An 18,485-nucleotide genomic window follows, 5' to 3' on the forward strand; every position below is an offset into this window, starting at 1 on the left:
AGCAGGGCCATGTCATCTCTAGCCAGGAATGACACACTTTTCAAAAGACAGCTCCCGATTTGCTACCAGGTTAGATCGTCTGACTCTGCGTCATCACGTTGACCACATAGCCAGGGCTGCTCATTGTGAGCTGGGTTCTATTAGATCCACCAAGTCGGAAGGTCAGACAAGGCCTGCAGTAGTTCATCATGAGACAGATGTGGTACAGCTGGGACTGGTCACAGGACCACAGGGCAGAAGGCAGCTGCGTGAACAGGTGGCCCAGACACCTTGCCACCCCCCACCTTTGCACCAGTGTCTCTTCCTCTGCTCACCTACGGCTGCCTGGAGAGCTCCTTATATCCAGCTGAAGGAGGGAAAAAAAGCCAAAATTTGTTTATGAGTGGGTAGGCTCAGTACGTGTGAGCAAGCCAAAAATAGACTTGCTGCACTGCAGGCCTCACATAGGGGTGTCCTTGAAAGACAGTAAAGGAGAAAATAATTCCAGTGGGCAGGGCTTTGAATAGCACACATAGTCATCCACTCTGTGGAAAGAAAAGGGGCCCAAGGATGGAGTATTACTGGATCTCATGGGCAGCAGTGCATGGTTTGGCTGCTTGGTTGGGGATCTGGAAGGATAAGATTAGAAAACCAGGGACAAGGAGACCTGGGCTAGAGACGTATGCATGGACCTAGGGAAATGGGCACTGAGTGTGAAGGTCATTGAATTCTGTGTTAACACCAACCAGACAGCGGGAGAAGCATTAAACAACCATGTGTATGCAGTCAGCCTATAAGACCATCCCAGAGTTGGCAATAGGGGTGTCAGTAAACACTAACCATGATGGCATGGAGAGAGGGAATGTATGGGCCCATTAGCATGGGTTCCCACTCACCAAGACTTGTCTAGCTATTGCTGATGCTAACTGTTAAAGCGACCAGTAACAAAACCCCACTTTCAATCTTAGATATGTCTCCTTCCTTGAGAAAAATAGCCACTTGACAACTTGATTACGTTAAACCCTTTCTACCCTGGAAAGAGCTGCGATTCATCCTTCCTGAAATAGACATATATCCTAGGTATCTCTTTGTAGGGCTTCATCCTGCACAATTCTGCAAAGATTACAGGGTGTTTAAGCTACTGGCGTGGCATCCAGCATGACTCTACGTCAGTAGGCACATGGCCATGGAGGCAACTCATCCCTCCACACACTGCACTGTCCTTAAGCTGCCAGTTTGGAACTGTCTGTAGAAGGCACGGCTGAGCCACCAGCTCAGAAACAATACTCTGTGAGGACAGGATGCCATCCTTCTAGAAGCAGTATATCAAAGACCGTTACACAGCGCTTTGTCTCCAATAGGGAGAATAAATACTTGGGTCCAGGAACCAAAGATGAAAGCACGAGTGGTCTCATACTTATCATCACTCCCCACACCTCTGGCATCTGCAGGATTGGAGGTCTGGTTCCCAAAGAGGCAACGCTTCAGCTGGGGAAACATCAAGATGACTATTGAACTTTTCACCATGTCTGACACCCTGGTACTTTGAGATCCTAGTTTCCAGGGATCAGCAGGCAAGAAGCAGAGTCACCATTCTTTCAGCGTAATTAACCCTCATCATCGGGAAGTGATAAGGCTGCTGTTAAGCACTGGAGAGCAGAGAGGTATATCTTTCATACCCAGCTAATCCATTTGGAAATCCCTTGGCATTCCCTTGGCAGATTGTTTAGTCGCTCAGTTGTGTCCAACTCTTTTTATGACCCCATGGACTAGCCCACCAGGCTTCTCTGTCCATGGGATTTCCCAGGCAAAAATACTGGAGTGGGTAGCCATTTCCTTCTCCAGGGGATCCTTTCCCAATACTTACAGTAAATAGACAGTGCAGGAGCCGTGGCCTGAGAAGAATCAGGTGACCACAGGCTCTCAGGCCGGAGGGTAAGATCATGCCACCACGTAGGTCACTGAGCCCAGAAGAGGTGCTAGCTGAGGGTACGGGGAGTCTAGAACAGGTAACAGAAGAGGAAGCTGAGTATCAACCGCAGACAGTCACAGTGGTGAGGGTGGCAGTTTGAGTCACCAGCTTTTCTCTGTAAGTTTCCCGCAGGAAAAGAGGCCCACCAGAATCCCGAAGAGATGCTCCCAGAACTTAAATGACCTGGGGCTGGCTGGCACAAAGTGTGGGCTCTAGAGGATGCTGCCCTGTGTTGCCCAGACCTTATCCCTGTGACTGACACCCCCTTCCCCCTCAGCTAGCAACCGCTCGCTGGGAACTCCCTCAGCTGAGGAGAGTTACCTCCCCCCAGGTCAGACCCTTCCCCCAGGGCAGGTTGATTCCTGGTTATAAAGGCTTATTTCCACTGTCCCAATTCAGCACAACCCTGAAGGACCGGAGCTTCACAGCTCTGTGGCACCAGCTGAGGTCTTACTACTCCATCCCCCAACTGATCTCTGCCTAATCTTACCCATTTCCCTCCCTCCACCCGGGAGCAACCCCTAATAAACTTCCTGTGTGCTCATCTTCATCTCAGACTCTCCTCCCCAGACCATACTCAAAAGTGATGGGAAGCGAACTCTACCTCCTGGAGGAGGGTACAGTATCTACATATATTATTTGGAATTCTTCCTAAGGAAGACTTGCCCATTCCCCCCTAGTCATTATTTATTTTATGTACGTATGGACTCATACTTATTTTACACTTTGGGTTTTTTTCACAGTGACTGTCAACCCATGTATAAGGCAGAAAACACGAGCAACCATACTGGATGAAAAACAAGTGCTGTGACTGGTGAGGTTTCTTCCTCCAAAGCACTTCACTACTGCCTTTGAATTGGGTAGTCATTGGCTTGTTGCTTCAACTAACAACTTTAGACAAGTTACTTCAGCTCTCCATGACTCGATTTCTACATCCGCGTAAGGGAATGTTTGATGAGATGAAGTCAGAGGTCAAGAAAGAGACAATTTTATATGTTTATAGGTGCACAGCTATTTTGTTACCTATTAGTAGACTTGAAGTTCTTAATGGCAAGGGTTATCTTCTCTTATTTATGTTGGAAAATGAACCCAGAGCTAATAGCCTTTGAGAACATTGTGTAAACATAATTAATATTTGTATCCCCTATCATCATGCCATATAGTTCTCCTTCCCAGCTCTTTTAAGTGGGATTTGGTTTTCCTCTTCTTCCTCATCTTTCTCTCCAGTGGCTGAAATCCACCCAAGCCCTGGCATCCAAGTCCTTGCCCTACAGGCACCTGCTGGCCACTTTGGCCCCATGCTTGTGCCTCTCATCTACCTGTAACTGTGGCCACACTGATATCCTTGTCACCCAACAAAATTGCTTCCTGACCACTTCCCTCCTCTAGCCAGGCCCTGTTATGGGTCACCGAGATGAACCAGTTAGGGGCTTACAGTCCAATGGAAGGACTGAAGCACTGATCCATAGCAGTCTGACATGCCCAAGTAATGAAGACTGTGGGAGTATCGTGGAGTGGGGACCAACTCTGCCTATTAAGTGTCTCAGTCTGGAGACAATCAGAAAGGCTTTGCAAAGATTCTAATGTTGGAGCTGGACCTTTTTTATTTTTTGCCCTTGCCACACAGCTTTCAGAATCTTAGTTCTCTGATTAGGGATTAAACCCACACCCTCGGCAGTGAAAGTACAGAGTTCTAACTGTTGGACTGCCAGGGAATTCCCTGGAGCTGGGCTTTGATGGATGTATAGGAGTTTACCAGGTAGTGAATGGGAGAAGTGATATTCTAGGTACAAGGAAAGGTAGTGCAAGTCAGAGAAATGTCAGAGAACAGGGGACAGTGGTAAGTGTCTGTTATTGTTTAGTCGCTGCCATATCTGACTCTTTTGTGACTCCATGGACTGTAGCCCTCTATCCATGGAATTTCTCAGGCTCCTCTGTGCATGGAATTTCTCAGGCTCCTTTGTCCATGGAATTTCTCAGGCAAAAATGCTGGAGTGGATTGCCACTCCCTTCTGCAGGGGATCTTCCTGACCCAGGGATCAAGCTCAAATCTGCATTGGCAGGCGGATTCTTTGCCACCGAGCCACCAGGGAAGGCCCAGTGTCTTGTGGCAGGAGGCAAAGTGCATGAAGGGGAAGAATGCCTGAACTGGGACTGGAGAATGGGGTAGGGGCCAGTCTATGAAGGGCCTGAATTCTGGGCTGGGAGTTTCTACTTGGAGAAGTTTAAAGGTTTTGAGATGAGGAAGTACCCAAGTAAAGTTATAGGTACTGTAGGAGGGGCTTAATACGTGGGTAGCTGTGAATCAACAGATACGGAGCACCTGTAGCGCATCAGACACTGTTTCCCCCTCCACCTTAATATGCACTCCAAGGCAGGGACTGTATCAGGTTCAAAATCTCTCTTCGTCCCACCCCCTCCTGCCTAAAGCAGAGAGCTGAGGAGGCACTAAATGTTGGATTGCTTCAGAGCCAGGAAATGAATGCATGGCTCCTGGGAGGGTCACTTCAGAGGTCAGCAGCCCACGTGGCCACGGGGGACATGATTGGAGGCCAGCCCACTGGGGAAAGTGCCCATAGCATTGTGCCTGAGCTGATCAAATATCAGCATTTTTAAAGGGTATTATTTTGGAGAAGCTCTGTGGCAGAGGAGAATCAAAATATTAATAATCAAACTCCCAGCCATCATGGAGGGAGCTCCCGAGGTGTGTCAGATGCTATGCTAGGTAAACTACACTCTGGATCTTATTCACATTGTTACCCTCAAAGGGAACCCCGATCCTTACTTCTCTCCCATCTCCAGTTGCCAGAGCCTCTTATCTGTCTTCTGGGAGCAGTCTTGTCCCTCCTGCAATGGATTCTCTACCCAGCAGCCAGTGTGACATCTAAAACCACTGCAGGTCATGGCACTCAAAACCCTCCTGTGGTTCCCGTCGCAGAGTCCTTCCACAGCCTACAGGGTCCCCCATGTCCTGACCTCTGCCACCGGTGGGCTCCGTCTCATCTCCTACCTGGGCTCCAGTGCTCTGGTTTCTGTCCTCAGACTTGCTGACAGTGGCCCTTCTTTGGGGGATCTGATTCTGTTGTTCCCGCTGCCTGGCACACCTGACGGGCCAGGGTGATTCACCTTCTCAACAAGGCCTCCCCTCACCCTCTCATTAGGCCACTTTCTGACACATGAGGGCTTTTTTTCTGCATTGGATTTAGCCCCATCTGAACTTATCTTAGTCACTTATTTATTTACTTGTGCTTTTGTTTTTGCCTCTCCTAACAGAGTGCACAGAGAAGGCAATGGCAACCCACTCCAGTACTCTTGCCTGGAAAATCCCATGGACAGGGGAGCCTGGTGGGCTGCCGTCTCTGGGGTTGCATAGAGTCAGACACGACTGAAGCGACTTAGCAGCAGCAGCAACAGAATGCATGGGAGCTCCCATGCTTCATGAGAGCACCTGCAACCTTGTCTGTTTTCTCTCCTTCGGGTCCCCAGTGCCTGGCCCCCAGCAGGGCTTTGTATGTATGTGCAAGGTAAACAGGACTTCCAGGCTGGCCCACAAGGGCCCATGAAGCCCAGCCATGGGCTCCTTGCTCCCTGGGAAGAGCGCCTCCTGAGTGGAACTGACAGATGGTGTGGAGCCCAGAGCCGAGGCACTGCTTTTATTAGTGAGTTGCTTTAGCTCGGAATAGGATTAACATAAATATCATCCCAGGCAAGTGGATAAGGCAAAGCTCTGTTAGTTACATCAGATTTTGTTTCCCTGACACATCTAGAACAGTCCTTTTCCAGGGTAAGTACAATTCATGGCTGAAGGTGCTGCTCAGAGAAGTCAAGTGGGGTGGGCATGGGGGTCCACACAGAATCCTTCTCAGTCCCCTCCTCACTCAGTCCCCTGTCCACACTGACCTCCAGAGTGACCTCTCATGCCTAAAATCCAACCCTATTGTGCCTGGCAGAAACCTTTTATTGGCTCCCGCTGTGTCTGGATGAAGGACAAAAGCCTTACAATGATGAAGATGAAGACGTGATGATGGGAGGTACCACATAATTCTCTCAAAATCCTCCCAATGGCCCTGCAAGGCAGACCACTCTCACCATTCTCATTTGTCAACTGAAAATCTGATGGCTCAGAGAGGTTCCATGACTTGCTCAAGGTTACTCTGCCAGTGAATGACAGAGACAGGCGCCAAGCCCAGGCCTATGGACCAATGGTTTGATGTACGTTCAAGGCCAGCCTCCTACTCCAATGAGGCTGCCATGATCCTCCAGGTGCCCAGGTGTCAGCCTAACCTTTCTTAACAAGAAGCCCAGTCAAAGGCTAGTATTTGCCCCTGAAACTCCATGAAACTCTAAGTAAGAAGCACCCCTTGTTTTAGCATCCTCCTTCTCAGCTCCATCAAGTGTTTCATCTTTGCAGGAGGGAGTCATTTTCCACAAAGAGTTCATAATAACTATACTAATATGTATAATAACTATAAGGCTAAGAGTTATGGGGTGTTATACATCAAGACTGTGCCAAGTATTTTATATGCATTATCTCACTTTTTGAAATTCTATTAATATATCTAAAAAGGAACCCTCTACACATGATTAAAACAAAACAAGAGATTACAAAAAGGTATATGGTAAGCAGTAAGCCTTCCTCCCTCTTCTGCATCCCTGCCTCCCACTTCCCCTCCCAGAGGCTACCCTGTACCACCCAGTTCCTTGGCTGTCCTGAGAGCCTATGAATGACTATCTCATTTAATCCTCTCAACATCGTTGGAAGTAGATGTTACTATTCTTATATCCCATATCAGGAAACAAGTTCAGAGACAGGAAGTCACTTAACCTCACACAGCTTCAAGTGGCAGAGCTGGGATTTCTCCCCAGATGGACTGCCTCTAACCCTGTGCAACTTCAACCCCAGGCTTCTCTGCCTCCGCTAGGAAGAAAACCGGGCAGCTGAGCTGAGAACTGCCCACTGGGCAGTCCGCCGGGTGGCCTCTCTGACAGGTTTTGCCTCACTTATCAGTCTTGCAGCAAAGAATTCAGATTTGGACCTCAGTAAAATGACAAGTTATGACCTGTCAGACCTCGAGGTTATTGACCAGTGCTAGAGACCTCAAATACCTCTAGTCTTCAGTTCTTGCTGTTTCCTGTCTCCTGCTACCTTCATGCCCTTGGTTTGCCCTCTGGCTCTGACAAGCTGACAGTATAAAGAAGGTCACATGAGACCCTGAAAGGACACAGCTGTGCACCTGGAACCCCAAACTTGTGCTCAGCTCTGCCCCTGGCCTGTAGGGCTCGGCAGGGGCGGGGATCACCTCATCTTTCTGCACCTCGGTGTCTTCACTTGTAAGCTGAATAAAAGTGAAGTCGCTCAGTCATATCCAACTCTTTGCCACCCCATGGACTGTAGCCCGCCAGCCTCCTCCATCCATGGGATTTCCAGGCAAGAATACTGGAGTGGTTTGCCATTTCCTTCTCCAGGGCATCTTCCCAACGCAGGGATTAAACCCGGGTCTCCTGCACTGCAGGCACTGAGCCACCAGGGAAGCCCAAAATGAATAATTACATCTGACTTAAAAGGTTTGAGGACCCTCAACTGAGGTGATAAAAGCCACATGGCAGTAGCAAGGCCTCATGCAAATGCTATTCCTTTTAATAACAATAAAAGTTGGAGGCAATCTGGTAGTCTCTAGATGAAAACAGCTGGCTACTCTCACAACTGCTGTCTGCTCACTTCTTTCCACGCCTTCCACCAACCTGCATCTGTCAGATCTGCTACAATTTAAACAATCGTTTTTGTCTCTTGTCTTATTCGTCCTTGCTGGGCCCTGAGAGGCGGAGTGCAGCAGGAACGGCCACCCCCAGTCTTTGTTGTTGCTGTTCAGTCACTAAGTTGTGTCTGACTCTTCGTGACCCCATGGACCACAGCATTCCAGGTTCCTCGGTCTTGCAGTATCCCAGAGTTTGCTCAAATTCATGTCCACTGAGTCGGTGATGCTATCTAAGTATCTCATCCTCTGTCACTCCCTTCTTTTGCCTTCAATCTTTCTCAGCATCAGGGTGTTTTGCAAAGAATCAGCTTTTCACATCAGGCGGCTAAAGTACTGGAGTTTCAGTTTCAGCATGAGTCTTTCCAATGAATATTCAAGGTTGATTTCCTTTAGGATTGACTAGTTTGATCTCCTTGCTATCCAAGGGACTCTCAAGAGTCTTCTTCAGAACCACAGTTCAAAAGCATCAGTTCTTCAACGCTCAGCCTTATTTATGCTCCAACTCTCACATCAGTACATGACTATTGGAAAAAAGCATAGCTTTGACTAGATGGACCTTTGCCGGCAAAATGATGTCTCTGCTTTTTAATATGCTGTCTGGGTTTGTCATAGCTTTCCTTTTCAAGAAGCAAGCATCTTTTAATTTCATGGCTGCAGTCACCATCCGCAGTGATTTTGGAGCCTAAGAAAAGAAAATATGTTATTGCTTTCACCTTTTCCCCTTTTATTTACCGTGAAGTGATTGGGACCGAATGCCATGGTCTTAGTTTTGGAAAACCAAGGTTCCAAGAGGGGCAGTGCCTTGCCGGAGGTCACAGAATTAGTGAGAGGTGGGTCCTCATACCTGGTTGTGTCAATGCTCTGCCCTCTCCCACAGGAGAGAGCCCGTGTTCCTTAGCTTGGCCCCCGAGCTCACTGGCATCAGGCCCGCGCTTCCTATGTTCATCTCTCAGCACACCCCACTATCTACCGAGTGTATCATCGTTCCTCAAATGCGAATGGCCGTTCTCAGCCCCTTGTCTTTCACCCGGTGCTCCCACCGCCAGACGACCTGGTGGGCTCCTGCCATCCTCCTTAATTCCTTCTACAGTCCCCGTGATCGGTGCCTGCCAGTCCGTTTGCACTGTTGTTGTCACGACTGCGCTGTGGACCACTTTGCACTGTGCCCCAGGGCCCCGTCTCTGGAGCCAAACTGCCTGCGTTTAAATCCTGGCTCAGCCACCAACTAGCTGAGTGATGCTAGATGAGTTACTTAACATCTCTGTGCTGTATCTTCTCAACTGTCTCCTGAGGGTACCTTCTGGCACTGTTGTGAGGAGTAAATAATACATGTAGAACAATCAGCACAGGGCTGACACAGAATTTACACTCAATATTAGCTCTCATTGTTATCATCTTTTATGGGTATTCAGTAATACCTCCTCTCTCCCAGCCCCTGTGCTGAGCACACCAAGCTGACTGAGACGCACTCTCTGGCTGCAGAATCCAGGGGAGGAAAGAGACACGTAGACACTCCATGACAAAGCATTCATTCTAATCGGGTCGCTGTTTGGCTTAAACCACCCTCTGCCCATGTTCGAGGGCTCCGAGGAGCAAACAGCATTCTGTAGCCATTCCCTGCCGGCCATGGGTGGCCTGGGTCCCGGAGCCCTACAGCCTGAGGACTGTCTAATCCACAGGGAATGGTTTTGTCGGCTCCCTTTCTCTCCATGTTAACCCCAGAGACAGGAAAGAGCCAGCCGCAGTACAATTTATCTCCCAGGGGCTGCTTCCTCAGCTGAGATTTACGACTGTGCTTGTCACTGTGACCCTGCAGGCTCAATTACAGATCTGCTTCTAGGCTAGACAGGGGGGCAGGAACCTGCCTAGATCTGCCGAACAGCCCCAGGGGAGAGCCACTGGCCCTGTCAAGTCTGGGACCTCAGAGAGCTTGGGGCTCACCCAGGTGCTCCGCTTGTCACCTGTGAAGAAACTGAGGCCAGAAATGAGGGTTTACTCCGAGCTGTGCTTGGGAAAATAGGCCCAGTGTGAAGTGGAATGTCGCCTCCCGAATACCATCAAGGGAGCTTATTTTACTGTACATGAGTGTATTACTTCATTTTACTCAAATAGCTTTCTTCTGTTTAATAACATGAGTTTAATTTCTATTGCTTCTTTTTACTTTTTTAAAAAATATTTATTTACTTATTTGACTGCATTAAGTCTTAGTTGCAGTGTTCGGGTTTCTCTCTTGTTGTGATATGCAAGCACCAGAGCATGAAGGCTTATTAGTTGGCAGCGCTCAGACTTAGTTGCAAGGCGGTATGTGGAATCTTAATTCCCTGACCAGGGATCGAACCCACATCCACTGTATTGGAAGGTGGATTCTTAAGCCCTGGACTACCAGGGAAATCCCTAACTTTCTTTTTATATAATTAAAATATTTACTATGGAGCCATGCTTTGAAACCTAAACCTAAAGCAAAACATCTCTATTCTTCCATAAACAAAGGCATAGTCTGTCTATACAAACACATTAAGAATGTATTGGACGCAGCCTAAACACTGCTCAAGTTTAATGACCTGTGATTACAAAATGGAGTCCAATTTTTGTCCAAAGGACGATGATCCTGAGCCTCACTCTGCATACGTGGGAGTTTCTCTCTCTCAAAGGGCCCCCCAGGTGTTGCTAGGAATCCTCAAGAGTAGCCGCAAGCCAGCCTGTCGATGGCAGCCACCATGTTTGCCTGTTCTTCCTCTCCAGCTTCGGACTCCATCTTCATCAGTATCCTCAGCCAGTGACACCCTTGGAAGGAGTCCACTGCCGCCACTGTTCACGGTGCTGTCATGGGGACAGTGTCAGGGCTTAAAAGTGCCCCACACTGCCTTTGCTCTGCGTGTAATAAGCACTGGGGCCAGGCCCCTGGGTTCAGGTTCCTTGACACCCAGTCCTATCGAGTGCAAGGAGTGGACCCCCTTGTGGACTGAAAGCTTGTCAACTAGGAGTCCTGGGTCAGGCCACCTCCCCTCTGAACCTGAGGCATCTCAACAGAGACATAGAGGTGATAACGTGCCCTTGGAAGGCTTGTTGGGAGGATTACATGAGGTCTATATACATGAAGGCTGGCACATATCAGGCATTCAATAAATGGCAGTTACTGTTATTATTGCTTCCCTGATAGCTCAGTTGATAAAGAATCTACCTGCAATGAAGGAGAGCCTGGTTCAATTCCTGGGTCGGGAAGATCTGCTGGAGAAGGGATAGGCTACTCACTACAGTATTCCTGGGCTTCCCTTGAGGCTCAGCTGGTAAAGAATCTACCTGTAATGCGGGGGACCTGGGTGTGATTCCTGGGTTGGGAAGATCCCCTGGAGAAGGGAAAGGCTACCCACTCCAGTATTCTGACCTGGAGAATTCCATGGACTTTAGAGTCCATGGGGTCGCAAAGAGGCCTTTGCCGGAGAGGAGCTCGGGGCAGAGAGGTGAGCTGCAAGGTCCTGTCTGGTCAGCCTAGGCTCTGGTCAGGAAGCCAAAATCTGACTGATTTGGCTGAGCCCCTTCCCTCTCAGGAATTTGAGTGGCCACTCCTGGAGAATCTGCAATGACAACTATACATCCTCACTAGCTGCACCCCCTGCCATGTCTCTGTTGAGATGCCTCAGGTTCAGAGGGGAGGTGGCCTGACCCAGGACTCCTAGTTGACAAGCTTTCAGTCCACAAGGGGGTCCACTCCTTGCATTCGATAGGACTGGGTGCAGAGTCAGACACGACTGAGCGACTTTCACCGTTATTATTGCACTGTCTGTGGCTGGGTTTCCCCAGGAACAGTCCCTAAAAAAGGATTTGAGACAAGAGGGAGCACCTGCAGGAATGTTGGAAGGTGAGACAAGGAAAGGAAAGAAGTGGAGGATGTTATCAAATTTTTTTTTTATTTTTTTGTTTTAATTTATTTATTTTTGGTTGTGCGGGTCTTCGTTGCCGTGAAGGCTTTTCTCCAGTTGTGGCGAGTGGAGGCTACTCTCTAGTTGCAGTAAGCAGGCTTCTCACGTGGTGGCTTCTCTTGGTGCGGAGCACGGGCTCTCGGGTTTCAGTAGCTGTGGCACACCGGCTCAGTAGTTGCAACTCCTGGACTCTAGAGTGCAGACGCAATAGCTGTGGCACGTGGGCTTTGTTGCTCTGCAGCATGTGGGATCTTCCTGGATCAGGGATTGAACCCATGTCTCTTGCATTGGTAGGTGGATTCTTTACCACTGAGCCACCCAGGAAGGCCCTCAAATAAGTTTCTGATAACCAAGGATTCCACCAAGGAATTCTGGATGATGACATAGAATGTGCCTCAAAGTTGTCCCAGTCAAGGGGTGAGGGAGCTGGAGAGTGTATCAGCCCCTCATTGGCTGGGATCTGCCGTGCTGTGCTGTGTCCACATTGGTCTTGGTATGGCAGTTTGAAGCCCTAGAATGTCAGGGCATGAGGTGGCCAAGTGGATCCATGGTAGAGATGAGAAGCAGCCCTGGAGAAGAGAAGCTCTAGCCCAAGGTCACTTAGTGAAGCAGAGAGAAGCCAGATCCAAAGCCCCGGGTGTCTAGATCTCCCACCACCTATGTGGGCATCTTCTCTGAGCTAGCAGGGAGTTGTGCATAAGTGTGTGTGGGGTGTCCTGTGAGCCATCTGGATGCAAGGTCAGCCCTCCCTCTAACTTTTAGTGCTCCTGGGGTCTCTCAGCCTCTCCCAGATACCTTTCCTTTTCCCATCTGATGTGCCTGGGGCTTATGAAAAACCTCAGCTTTAGAGAAAGGAGAAGAAAACTGTTATGGAACCCTGGAAATGCTGGTCGAGCAGCCAGAAGCTTCTGTTTCTCCCTTCTCCACCTACATACTTCTGAGGGCCACGTATAGACAGGGGACCCCAGGGACTTCCCTGGCGGGCCAGTGGTTAAGAATTCATCTTGCAATGCCGGGGATGTGGGTTTGCTCTCTGGTCAGGCATCTAAGATACCACACGCTGCAAAGCAACTAAACCCTCACCACCACAACTACAGAGTCCTTGCCCAGCAACACAGATTCTCCATGCCACAAAGACCCAATGCAGCCAAATATTTAAAAAAAAAAAGGGGGGGGGGGGACTCATTAGTGTTCCCTGAGATAAGCCCTTTCCTGTGCAGAGCCAAGGGACCTGCAAAGTGAGGAGGTCCTATGGAGGCTCTGGGAGGTGGGGTTACAGCTAGTGAGGATGTATAGCAGTCAATGCAGATTCTCCAGGAGCGGCCTTTCAAATGCCTGAGAGGGAAGGGACTCAGCCAAGTCACTCAGTCAGATCCTGGCTTCCTGACCAGAGCCTAGACTGACCAGACGAGACCTTGCAGCTCACCCTCTCTCCTCCAAGCTCCTCTCCTGCAAGGCCTCTCGGGATTGTCCCTACTCTGCACCACTGCAAATCTGTGTCACTTGCCTGGGTTATCAGTGCTTTCCTCCTTCCCAGATAGAAGTCAAGGTCATTGGTTCTTACCCAGAATAATGGCTGCAACATCGGCACTGTGGACCATTTCATCCTTGAATTCCTCTCAATTTTTCCAACATCACAGTCTTCTGGTTTCTCCTCTTAGGTCTCTCAGGCCTCTGTGGATTGTTTCATTTGTTCAACGAGGATTTATGCTGCTACTTGTTTGTGTTAGTCATTGCACTTGGGCCTGGTTACTCAGTGGTGAGCAAGATGGTCAGGATGAGCAGGAACTGCCTTCCAGAACCCTCAGGGTCCTGTTCTGAGCCTCCTTCCACCTGCCGCCTCTCTACTCCCTCCTGATAATCTCAGCTACAAACTGATGACTGTCAAACCCCCCTCTTCTGCCCAGACTTTTTCTTGAGTTCCACACAGATCCACACAGATCCACATCTCTAACCCCTTGGAGGGCGTTTGCACCTGATGGTCTACAAGCAACTCAAATTTGCAAGGTCCAAACCGAGCTCATGATCTTCTCCCAAAACCTATCTTCCTCTATAGCTTGTCTCAAGAGCAATGAGCTCGGGAGACGTTTTTCACTCCTCCCTCTAGCACTTACAACATCTGCCTTCTAAATCAGTGCAGCCCTTCTGTCTTCCCATGTCAGTGACCTATGCTGCATCCATCTTCCTCATCCAGACTTGTCCCCTCCAAACAACTGCATGGACTCAGCTAGAGGGATCAAAAGTAAACCCAAACAGCCCAAAGGTTCATCAACAGATAAACAATTTGTAGTACGTACAGTTGGCCCTCTATATCCACAGGTCCTACATCTACGGATTCAACCAACTGTGGATCTAGAATATTCAGGAAAATATTGCAGAAAGTTTCAAAACACAAAACTTGAATTTGGCAAGGGCTGGCAACAATTTACACGGTACTCACATTGTATTAACAACTATGTACTTTGCATTAGATATTGTAAATAATCTAGAAATGATTTAAAGTATACTGGAAAATGTGCCATTTTATACCATGTAAGGGACTTGAGCATCTGGGCATTTTGATAACCACAGGGGTCCTGGAACAGTCCCCACAGATACCAAAGGACAACTGTACATACAGTGAGATTTATTCATCCATATAAAGGAATGAGGGCTTCCCTGGTGGCTCAGGCAGTAAAAAAAAAATCTGCCAGCAATGCGAGAGCCCTGGGTTTGATCCCTGGGTTGGGAAGATCTCCTGGAGAAGGAAATGGCTACCCACTCCAGCATTCTTGCCTGGAGAATCCACCTGGACAGAGGAGCCCGGCAGGCTACTGTCCATGGGGTCACAAAGAATTGGACATGACTGAGTGACTTAGCACAGCACAGCATGTCAAGGAATGAAGTGCTGATAGATGGCAACACAGATGAGCCTCAGAACTATTAAGTAAGGGGAAAGAAACCAGGCGTAGAAGGTTTCCTATTGTATGGTTCTATAAATGAAATGTCCAGAATAGAAAAGTCCATAAAGACAGAAAGCAGAGTGATTGTTGCCAGAGGCTGAGAGGAGGAAGGATGGGAAGAAACTGCTTAACAGGTAAGGGATTTTACTTTGGAGTCATGAAAATGTCTTGGAATTGGTTGTTGGCTGAGCAACATTGTGAATGTACTTAATGCCACAGAATTGTTTGCTTTAAAATGGTTAATTTCATGTTATGTTAATTTCATCTCAGTAAATTATTTTTTAAAATACCTTCTTACACTCATTAGGATGGCCAATATCAAAAAAGCAAAATAACAAGTATTGGCAAGAAAATAAACTGGAACCTGGTGCATTGTCAGTGGGGGTGTAAGACAGCACAGCTGCTGTGGAAAACAGTATGGTGGTCTCTCAAAAAATTAAAACTTGCATCACCTTATAACCCAGCAAGTTTACATCTGGGCATACTGCCAAAAGAATCGGAAGCAGGGTCTCCAAGAGAGATTTGCACACCCACATTCAAAGCAGCAAGATTCACAACAGCCAAAAGGTAGGAGCAACCCACATGTTCATAGAAGGGTAAATAAATAAACAAAGTGCGGCAGATACTGAATAATAGAATATTATTCGACCTTAAAGAAAGATGGAAATTCTACATATGCTACATGGGGGAGCCCTGAGGACACTGATTGAAATGAGCAAACACTGTATGATTCCATGTATATGAGGTACTTAGAGTGGTCAAAACCATACAGACAAGAAGCAGAATGGTAGTTGCCAGGAGCTGGTGGGGAGGGGAGAATGGGGAGGTCTTGTTGAATGGGTAGAGTTTCAGATTTAAAAGATGAAAGGAGAGAGGGCAATGGATGGTGGTGCTGGCTACACAACAGCGTGAATGTATTCATTTATTTATTTTTTAATCCGAGTATAGTTGCTTTACAGCGTTGTGTTAGTTTCTGCTATACAACAATGTGAATCAGCTCTGTGTGTATATATCCCTCCATCTTGAACCTCCTTCCTACCGTAACCCTCCATTCCAGGCCTCTAGGTCACCAGCGAGCACAGAGCTGAGCTCCCTATGGATATTTTTTAAAATGCTTTATTTTTACAGGCTTTGAAAATTATTTATTTGGCTGCACAAGGTCTTAGTTGCGATACGAAAACTCTTAGTTGTGGCATGTGGGATCTAGTTCCCTGACCAAGAATCGAACCCCAGGACCCTGCCCTGGGAGCACGGAGTCTCAGCCACTGGACCACCACAGAAAGTCCTCAACGATGTGAATGTATTTAATACCACTGAACTGCACACTCAAAAATGACTAGGATGGTAAGTTTTATGTTATGTGTATTTTACCACAATAAAAAAATTTTTTTAAGTAAATCTGACCTTGTCAGTATCTTTTCAGTTCCCTGAAAAGGCCCCATTGTTCTCACCATTAAGTTCCAGCTCCACAGTCTGGTACCCAAGGCCGTCTATAATCTGGCTCCCCACCCACTTCCCAGGCCTCATGTGCTGCTCCTCCCCACATACACTCTATTCCACACACTAGTTACAGTGTGCCGCACCAGCCAGCCATTCTCTCTAATGCTCTGGGCCCCCGCATACACTATGCCTTCTACCTGGACACTTTCTCCCACTTCTCTAGGCTCACGCTTCATCCTTTAAACCATGCTGAGGAGTCTTTTCTCTAAGAAGCCTTTTCCCCCCTCCCCCATCCCTGTCCCAGGGCCTCTGAGCCCCCCTCCATCATATGACACTCACGTCACAGTATCATCCATTTATGTGTCCGTCTTCCCCTGCCTCCCGGACTTTGTGCTGCAGGCAGATCTTTACGAGGTTCTATGCATCTCGGTGTATGAGTCAGCAGAGAAGAAAGGAGGAACATTAGCGTGGAGATGGCTGAGGCGGTAAGCTCTCAGCCTAGGTATGTGAGTCAGACAAGAACACGAGAAGTAGGGATGAAGGGCAGTATATACAGAGGAGGGAGTGGTCCTGCCCTGACACTGAGCCCTGGAAGCTTCTTGGAGGCATGGGCATTTGAGAAGGCAGAATTTCTACAGAGATAGAGACCTCCAAGGAGCATGGGTAAAAGCATGGAGATGGGAACCTGCTTGGCATGGACAAGGAGCGGAGAACAGCCAGTCGTATTAGGGCAGTGATTCCTCATAAATCTTTCAGAGCTGCAGAAGCCTTACAAATGAAGTTTTGTGAGGACCCAACACACAAGACATACAAGTAGATATGGTCTGGTTGAAGTAGACTTGAGTGGTCTCAAAGCCCAATTCTGTCCAAACCACAGCACATCATCTTCTTGGCCACCACACACATCACCCCCATCGCCACACACACCATGTTACCTCAACCATTACACATACCACCCTCACTAGCACACACACCATTACCTCAGCCACCACACACACCATTACCTCAACCACCACACACACCATACTCACCACCATACACATCACCCCACCACTACACACACCATTACCTCAACCACCACACATACCATCCCACCACACACACCATTACCTCAACCAGCACACACACCATCCCACCACACACACCATACTCACCACCATACACATCACCCCCACCACCACACACACCATTACCTCAACCAGCACACACACCATCCTCACCAGCACACACACCATTACCTCAACCAGCACACACACCATCCCACCACACACACCATTACCTCAACCACCACACATACCATCCCACCACACACACCATACTCACCACCATACACATCACCCCCACCACCACACACACCATTACCTCAACCAGCACACACACCATCCTCACCAGCACACACACCATTACCTCAACCAGCACACACACCATCCTCACCAGCACACACACCATTACCTCAACCAGCACACACACCATCCCACCACACACACCATTACCTCAACCACCACACATACCATCCCACCACACACACCATACTCACCACCATACACATCACCCCCACCACCACACACACCATTATCTCAACCAGCACACACACCATCCCCACCACACACACCATCCCCACCACAACACACACCATCCCCATCAGCACACACACCATCCCCACCACACACACACCATCCCCACCACACACACACCATCCCCACCACACACACACCATACTCACCACCATACACATCACCCCCACCACCACACACACCATTACCTCAACCAGCACACACACCATCCTCACCAGCACACACACCATTACCTCAACCAGCACACACACCATCCCACCACACACACCATCCTCATCAGCACACACACCATCCCCACCACTACACACACCATTACCTCAACCACCACACACACCATCCTCATCAGCACACACACCATCCCACCACACACACACCATTACCTCAACCAGCACACACACCATACTCACCACCATACACATCACCCCACCACTACACACACCATTATCTCAACCAGCACACACACCATCCCCACCACCACACACACCATCCCCACCACCACACACATCATCCTCATCAGCACACACACCATTGCCTCAACCACCACACGCACCATCCCCACCACCACACACACCATCCCCACCACCACACACACCATCCCCACCACCACACACACCATCCCCACCACCACACACAACATCCCCACCACCACACACAACATCCTCACCAGTACACACACCATTACCTCAACCGCCACATACACCATCCCCACCACCACACACACCATCCCCACCACCACACACAACATCCCCACCACCACACACACCATCCTCACCAGTACACACACCATTACCTCAACCGCCACATACACCATCCCCACCACCACACACACCATCCCCACCACCACACACAACATCCCCACCACCACACACAACATCCTCACCAGCACACACACCATTTCCTCA

The sequence above is a fragment of the Ovis canadensis genome, chromosome 1 (assembly GCF_042477335.2).
Source record: "Ovis canadensis isolate MfBH-ARS-UI-01 breed Bighorn chromosome 1, ARS-UI_OviCan_v2, whole genome shotgun sequence".
NCBI classification, from domain to species: Eukaryota; Metazoa; Chordata; class Mammalia; order Artiodactyla; family Bovidae; genus Ovis; species Ovis canadensis.